The 9,120-nt window shown below is 36.4% G+C and overlaps 1 pseudogene; it reads left to right on the top strand.

The window, feature by feature from the left end:
- Positions 1-6,504: 6,504 nt before the first annotated feature.
- LOC149204165 (pathogenesis-related 5 protein Cup a 3 pseudogene) lies at positions 6,505-8,010 on the top strand (annotated as a pseudogene).
- The last annotated feature ends 1,110 nt before the right edge of the window (positions 8,011-9,120 follow it).

The raw sequence follows: 9,120 nt of genomic DNA, 5'->3' as shown, positions 1-9,120 counted from the left end.
CATAATCGCAACTGCCACTATTGACAATTCCTAGATAATCTCTGAGATAAACAAAATTTTCACGTGCTAATGGCTTTGTGAAAATATCAGCAAACTGTTCATGTGACCTGCAGTGCTGCAACACAATTTCATCATTGTTAATCAATTCTCTAATAAAATGATATTTAGCATCAATATGCTTGGTCCTCTTGTGAAAAATAGAATTCTTGCATAATTCAATTGCGGATGTGTTATTGCAGAAAATAGTTGTTGCTCCCTCTGGGTCGCGGTGAAGATCCCTCGGCATCCTTCTTATCCAAACTACCTGACACGTTGCTCCTGTTGCAGTGACATATTCAGTTTCTGTTGTTCATAATGAAACTATTGGCTGCTTCTTGGAGGTCCATTAAACGACTCTAGAACCCAAATGAAAAACATATCCTGACATGCTCTTTCTGTCATCGAAACTTCCTGCCCAATCATTGTCAGTGTAACCAACCACCCTAAAATCATCTGTTGCGGTGTACAAAACGCCATACTTCTTTATCCCATTGACATACCTTAGAATCCTTTTCGTTGCTTGCCAATGTGTCTCCTTGGGTGTATCCATGAACCTTGACACCAAACTCACTGCATACATTATATCCGGCCTAGTGGCGGTCAAATACATCAAGCTGCCTATCATGATCTTGTACAATGTCGGATTAACATTTTTGTTGCAATCTTCTTTGCTCAACTTCAACCCCATGACAGTTGGAGTTGGTGCAGGCTTGATGTTCTGCATTTTAAACCTCTCCAAAATGTCTCCTACATACTTTGCTTTAGAAATAATAATGCCATTTTTTGCTTGCTTCACTTTTGTGCCCAAAAAATATCTTAGCAACCCCAAGTCAGTCATTTCAAATTCACTCTTCATGACTTGTTTGAAATCAACGATGAGAAAATCATCATTGCCTATAAAAATTAAATCATCTACATATAATACAACAATGAGAATCTTACCATCATTCTCCTTGATGTAAAGAGTAGGCTCACCGTCACATTTTTTGAAACCATTGTCCAACAAGTAGGCATTTATCCTGCTGTACCATGCATGCGGTGCTTGCTTCAGCCCATAAAGAGCTTTCCTCAACCAATACACTTTGTCCTCTTGCCCTTCTACCTCATAACTAGGCGGTTGCGCAACATACACTTCCTCTTTCAGCACTCCATTAAAGAATGTTGACTTTACATCCATTTGATACACTTTCCATTTATGTTGCGTGGCAATTGCCACAACTGTACGCACTATCTCCATCCTTGCGACCGGTGTGAACGTTTCCTCATAATCTCTTCCATGTTGCTGCTTGTATCCTTTGACAACTAGCCTTGCTTTGTGTCTTTCAATCTTTTTGTCGACATTTCTCTTGGTCTTATAGACCCACTTCACTCCAATGACTTCTTTTCCTTGCAACAAGTCCACTAACTCCCATGTGTAATTCTTTTCTATTGCTTCTATTTCTTCCTCCATTGCTGCAACCCATTTTTCATCTTTGATTGCATCTTCAAATTGAATTGGGTCATCTACACGACAAAACAAAACAAATAACGAATTCAGGCTAGCGCTGCTATCAACTTCATCTTGCTCATATATTTCATTCAAATTTCTGAATTTTGGTTTTCTTATGCTTGTTGAAGATGGGCTTGATATGTCACTTGGTGTTGCACTTTGTGTAGTGCTTGGAGAAGCACCTACTTGACTACGCGATGCTGTCCTAATATTTGTTTATGGTGTTCCTTGTTGCCCGCTTTGTTGGGCTTGAGTAGGCATAGAGGGAGTCGGTGTTGAGGAATGACTTGCCGTTGTCAATTCCTCTTTTTCCTGATGTGGTATGCATGCTTTGACATTGAATGTCTTCTCTAAACTTCCATCCCATGCTTCCTCTTCTATGAACTGCAAATCTCTACATATTATGACCTTCTTGGTTGATGGATTGTAGAGTTTGTAAGCCTTGGATTCATCATTGTATCCAAAAAATATACATTTCTCCCTCTTGTTGTCCAAATTCTTCATCAGCTCATCTAGGACATGTGCATATGCCACACATCCAAAAACTCTCATGTGGCTGACACTATGCTTTCTTCCACTCCATGCCTCTTCAGGGACTATGTTCTGGACGCTTTTGGTTGGACATCTATTCAAGATATATGCTGCACAAGCCACAGTTTCGGCCCAATAATCATTTGGCAAATGCTTTGCCTTCATCATACTCCTTGCCATTTCCATAATGGTCCTATTCTTCCTTTCTGCCACACCATTTTGCTGAGGTGTATACCTTGTTGTAAATTGCTTGTGAATTCCATGCTCTCTACAAAAACGAAGGAAATCATTTGAGATGTATTCTCCACCTCTGTTAGTCCTAAGGACTTTGATGTAGTGTCCACTTTGCTTTTCAACAAGAGCTTTGTTTTGGCGAAAGCACTCAAACACTTCACTTTTCTATTTTAGGAGATAGACCCATGTCTTCCTTGTGTATTCATCTATGAAGGTCAATACATAGTGGCTACCACCAATTGATGGTGTCTGCATTGGTCCACATAAATCTGAGTGGACAATCTCCAAAGGTGCCTTTTCCCTTACTAACTTTCCTACTGGAAATGTCTCTCTATGTTGCTTGCCCAAGATACATCCTTCACATATGTTGTCTAGCTTTTCTATGAGTGGTAAACTCTTCACCATGCCTTTCCTATGCAACAAATTCAAACCTCCAAAGTTGAGATGTCCAAATCTCAAATTCCATAACCAGTTTTTATCTTTTACCTCTGCTTGAAAGTTTACTTGTATGTCAGCTGCCTCTTTTCACGCAGCTTCTTGTGAGTTCATAGATAGTTGTGCTTGTGCACCTTCTTTCTACAAATTTGATTTTAATTTTATAGGAAACATTCTATTGTTTGTCATCTGAACCTTTGCAATCGACTGTCTGCTTGGAGGCCTATCCAAAATTGTGCATACATCATTCTTGAAGAAGACATTGTAGCCCTTTTGCATGAGCTGTCCAATGCTTATGAGGTTATGTTTCAGACCAGGGACAAAGTAAACATTTGAGATGTACTTCTTCTCTCCCTTCCTTGTTAGGATATTAACTTTTCATTTTCCCATGACAGAGACTTTGCTATCAGTCCTTAATGTCACTTCAGATTTCACACTTTCATCTAGATTGGAAAACATTTCTATGTTCCCTGACATGTGGTTGCTACACCCTGAATCTAGATACCATATATCACTTTGTTTTTCTTGTGCTACATTACAAGCTAAAAACATGCTATCACGTTTCTAATTTTCTTTTGTGAAATTTACACTTGGTTTGTTACTAATGTCAAATTTCTTCTTTCTACATTCATTTGCATAATGACCATACTTCTTACAGTAATGATATTGAACTTGAGATTTATCATACCTCTGAACTTGTGCTTGATTCTGGCTTGGGCCTTGACTTGGATTTTGATTGCTTCCCCTTCCACTTCAGCTTGAAGGGTTCCTTCTTCCACCTCTGTGTGGGCTTCTTCCTCTTCCTCTAGCATATGATCTTCCTCTGCCTCGACCTTGACCAAATGATACTTGTGTCTTGAAGGCATGCTCCAATGAGGAGCTTGCTACTCTATTGAGTCTATGTTCATGAGAAATTAGTGATGCATTAAGCTCATCCACTGAGAACTGTGAGAGATCCTTTGTCTCTTCTATGGCCACAATAATGGCCTTAAACCTTACTGGCAAACTTCTCAAAACTTTCTCAACTATTCTTCTTTCCTCAAGTGTCTCACCATGGGACCTGATTTGAATAACCAACCCACTTACATGTGTAAAAAATGAGTCTATATTATCAAACTATTTCATACAAAGTGTTTCAAAATCTCTCCTTATCATTTGCAGTTTTTTTGTCTTGACTTTTTCCATGCCTTGGTAGGTTGTCTGGAGGGTATCCCATGCTTACTTGGACTTCATTGCTGCTGCAACCCTTGGGAAAATACTTTCATGAACTGCTTGGAAAATATAGAACAGAGCTTTTGAATCCTTCTTCCTGTTGTCCCTCAACAGATCTCTTTCTGGTTGAGACAATGCATTGTATGCTGCTGCATTTGCTGGTTCTGGAAAACCATTCTCCACCAAATCCCAAATGTCTTGAGACGAAAATAGGGCCTTCATTGTAATAGCTCAATAATCATAATTTTTTCCATTAAATTGAGGTATCTGAGGATTAGTCAAGCTTGTGCTTGATGTTGCCATTTTTGAGTGTAAATTTTTTTTTCTACGTGCTGGTAAATTCGTTCCAAAGGAAAAAACAATTTTCCCTCAAAATAATTTTCACTGTTAGTAAAAGCACTTATTTTTACACTAACAGAGTTTAACCTGTTCCGATACCATGTTAGAAAAATAAATTTACGGGGGCAGAGGAACTCAGAAATAAGTTGCAGAATGGTAGGCAAGGTCAACTTCAGTTGCGGAAAGGTAAATCTTTAGTTGTTGTGAGGATATCGCAACCACACAGGGACTTTAATTAAAACACAGAGTTCACTCAAGGCAAAATAGAGTAAAATAAAAGAGGGTTGCGGAAATTTACTTGTGAAAGCTTAAGACCACATCGCAACATAACATACTTTTGATTATAATATAAAACATAGGAAGATACATTGGTGTGATAAATTGGAGGCTGCTTCTCCAAATAAAACACAGAAGACTTACTGTGATTTACGCTTCACTGAGTTGCGGAGTAAACTTCTGTAAAACTTTGTAAAAATAGTTTTCACGCGCCCACGATTTTCTCCTCACTACCTCACAGACTCTCGCTCTCTAACTTTTCCACCATGCCCAACATGACAAACGACTATTACTTGCATATTTATCCTAACATAGGAATTTGACATTAATTACATGACAAAGAAAATATTTAATACGCAACATGGGCGAATTTACATAGTAAATGATTTTCTGAACTTGTAGGTGTTGTGGAGTGTGGGCAACATTCGCGGAATGAATGTTTGCCCATATCTAATTAATAAACTTCATTAAATGCTTTAACCTTTGTGATGTGTTGTGGAATGGTCCGCTTTGAACTTCTGTTCTCACTTCTGTCATTTTGCTTGTAAACAAAAATCGCAACCATGTAGTGGTTGACTGGGCAAACATGATGGTTGTCAGTGTGTTTAAGGCAGTGGATGGGATTATTATTTCCAAAAATGGTCAATCATTGTTTCGGAAAATCTTTGTCCCCAAACTAGCTAGGGGTTTGGGATTGAGAGACCTGAATATCTTGAATATGTCATTGAGAGCTAAACTATAGTTGAGGTGGTTTTAGAGAGGAAATGAAATTTGGGACAAGAAATATTATCACACTATTTTTTAGTTAGAAAATTTAAGAGCTATAGAGTATCCCTTAGGCTCCTTAATATGGAATTTAGCATGGAAAAACTAGAGTCTTATCCAAAGCCATGCCTTATGTGAGATTAGGAATGTCCACACCACTTGCTTCTAGAAAAAAAACTTGGAAATAGATGCCATGGCTCGGGACCATGGGGAACTACGAGGGCTAGATGAACTTAATTTAGAGAAACATTATACTACACTCGAAGATTTATGGAAACCATAACCTAATTTTATGATTTGGAGAGGTGGAAAATGATAGAGGATTGGCTGATGCACCCAAGCTTGACTACCTAGCTCTCTCCTGCTCAAGGGTTACAAAGTCATAAAATTAACATTGCTCAAGACCAAGATGTGCTAAAAGATTACAAAGTCATAAAATTAACATTGCTCAAGACCAAGAAACACTTAAGTGGGGTTATGAAATTATTGTAGTTTCTACAACCCCATTTAAAATTTTTCTTATCTTTAAATTTTTGGAGCCTCTTTAGGATCATGCCATTAATGTCATGCTTGATCATATTATCTAAATGTTCAAGTCTTATTAAAAAAATGTAAGTGTCCATCTACTTGCTTTCACATGCCCAGTTCTTAATGTCTTCACAAGTGCACATGCAAAGATAAACTAAGTGAACTTCATAATGACCATGTTGCACACTCGTTGTTAGCAGCCAATGTACAATCCATGCCAATAATAATTGTGTAGTCCTGCTAATAGTTATTGCCTAATTGTTACCCTCAATGATTGCGCAGTCCCCGCCAACAACGATTGTACAGTTCTCACTATCAGTGATTGCATAGTTCCCAATGATAGCAATCCTCTGCAGATAGTGATTGAGCACTCCTGCTTGACAGTGAGATTATACTTCTTTGGTTAAAAACTGTCACACTTTGAGATTATAGGTCTTTTATGAAGCGTTGGGTCGGCAAAAAAACTTGAGTTTTTGGTCTTTACTGAAATTGCATTCCATATACACAACCAAATTATATCCTTCAACGAAAACAAATTACAGATAACACCTTTGAAAATCCAAAAGGAATTCAATATACAACCAAATTCCATCCTTGGACGAAAACAAATTACGAATAAACAGCTTTGAAAGAAAAAAGAAAAAAGGAAATAACACATGGGTAGTGGCGCCTATTATGGACCGGGTAATCACGTGGCCATACTGTCTGAGTTACTGATTTGGTAGAAGTCTTAGTTATTGATTTTGGTAGAAGTCGGGAGTTTACATGGATGTTTGGGATTAAAAAAAAGGGATAAATTTAAACCCTAATATTGTTGCTATTATATTTCAAATCTCTACCTATTCATTAAATTTTATGGCCAAAACAGGGTACGCAAGTAATTTTCTAAGAGGATTAGCTTACTTTGTGGCTTGGTTTACTATAGCTCTAGAATTTTCCACACTGCGTGCCAAGAAAAGACAATAATCTTATTTGAACTTCATCCGTGTTTCATATGCTACTACCAAGTTTGTGGATCACTAATACCTTGTCTATATATATTGCGTGTGACTCACCTGTGCTATCCGTGCATAAAAACTAAGCAAGGTCATTTGCAATTGATTGTGCTGTGTTTGAGTAGTGTTTGTTGATTGTATTGTGTTGTACTAGTGTTTAACTTGCTTCCCGGTATTAGCAATGGGGGGAGAACAATAGATATTTATGTTTCAACTGTAGCGACTCTAGCTTGAGGATTACTGGTTTATCTTCAAGGTGGTACTCCCCCAATTCAAATCTACTCTATTTTAATGAGAATTACATTAACGAGCGATGTGTATATCTTACTATGTCATCAATAAATGTGAGTTTGCTTTCCCAACTGTAGGAGTTGAAGCTGCAACATTTGTGATCCAGAATAAGTGTTCGTTCACTGTGTGGGAAATGGGAATTCTCGTAGGTGGCAGTCAAGTGCTCACACAGGGCCAATCATTGAGTGTTGACGTGCCCGCAGGGACAAGCGCAGGTAGATTTTGGGGATGTATGGGCTGCTCCTTCGACGCCTCTAGTAAAGGCATCTGCAACACTGGTGACTGCGGCGGCTTGCTCATCTGTTAGTCTGTTGGACAGACTCCTGCAACGCTGGCGGAATATACTCTGAATGGGGCCAACGGTCGACACACATATGACATCTCACTTGTTGATGGATTTAATATTCCTCTCTCCATAACTCCCTCGGACACTAACTTCCCAACAGTTGACTGCAGCAGCAACATAACTACGAGTTGCCCTATAGAATTGAAAGTGGTCGATGGATGCGATAGTGCTTGTGCTGCCCTTAATACTCCCCAATACTGCTGCACGGGACCTACGCAACCAACTGCCCTCCCACCAACTATTCCATGTTTTTCAAGGGGCAGTGCCCACAGGCTTATAGCTATGCCAAAGACGATAATACTAGCACCTTCACTTGCCCTTCTGGTACTAATTACAACCTAGCCTTCTGCCCTTAATATTATATGAAAGTATCCATCCGATCTGAATTAGGTAAATATATTTATTCTCTGTAGTATCATATTCATAATAAGGATACTTTAGTATTGACACAATGAGTCTTATGTAATAGGAGGGGCGTGGAATTCAATTGTGATTGAAAGATTATGAGCCTTCGCTGAATCTTACAAGTGGCAAATTTGGACTTCCCTTATACAGTATGTCATCATATTCAAAATTATAATAATACCACTGCCTTCACATGCATGCATGTTTCAGGTAGTATGCTTATGGTGATACAGTTGAGATTGATTGATGTTAAGATGACCATAATTGATTATGATGTTGCAATTAATGTTTTGTTATGGCATTCATATAATCTTCCGAACTCTTTAATATGCAAGTTCCAAGACAGCGTTGCAGATTAAGACGCGAAAATGTTAAGTTAATTATGATTTTGAGTTAAAGCTTATGTTATAGTTTTTCTTATTCATTATTATATTATTAATAAAGTAACTAATTGTTTTTCTCATTCATTATTATATTATTAATAAAGTAACTATATTAGTTTTTCATATTCATTATTATTAATAAACTAATTATATTAGTTTTTCATATTCATTATTATTAATAAAGTAATTTAAGCTTGGTAGGATTACATTTTCATCATGTTCATTATATTACCTTAATTGAAGTGAGAATTGAATGTGTCACTTTACATCAAGTGAGTGTTTTAATAGAACACCCAATCCCCTATCTAAGACTCAGTGGACAATAAAGTAACTATATTATTATTAATTATATAACTGTATAAATTAAATGGTTAGTAAATATTACTACATTAAAAATTGATAATGGAGATTCAGTCCATCCATTTTATAATAGAAAATTTTAATTCATAAATAGTTACAATATTATGTACCAATATCATAAATTATCAATATGACATGTTAATTAATTGGGAAATTGATTTTAACATTTGATTTGTGTAAACTAATAAAAATGTTTTAAAATGTTTTATGAAAGTTAAATTTATACCATTCACTTGATAATTATTAATAATTAAATTAAAGTTGTAGAAACATATTCCAAAATAAATATATAGATCAGAAATCTAGTTGTTAAAATTAAAAAAACAATAAAAAAATAATTAAATTATAACTTTATTTAAAATTATTATTATTATTAGTAAATAATATAGATGAGACATCGTTATAGATAAATATTATTATTATTAAATAATATCATTATAACTTTATTTAAAATTATTATTATTATTATTATTATTAAATAATATAAAAAAA

Source organism: Pinus tabuliformis, chromosome 1_2, assembly GCF_031772625.1.
Source record: "Pinus tabuliformis cultivar Carrire ecotype Pingquan chromosome 1_2, CPIR1, whole genome shotgun sequence".
NCBI classification, from domain to species: domain Eukaryota; kingdom Viridiplantae; phylum Streptophyta; class Pinopsida; order Pinales; family Pinaceae; genus Pinus; species Pinus tabuliformis.
The sequence above is the reverse complement of the archived record's forward strand: the minus strand, read 5'-3'. Positions and strand labels throughout refer to the sequence as shown.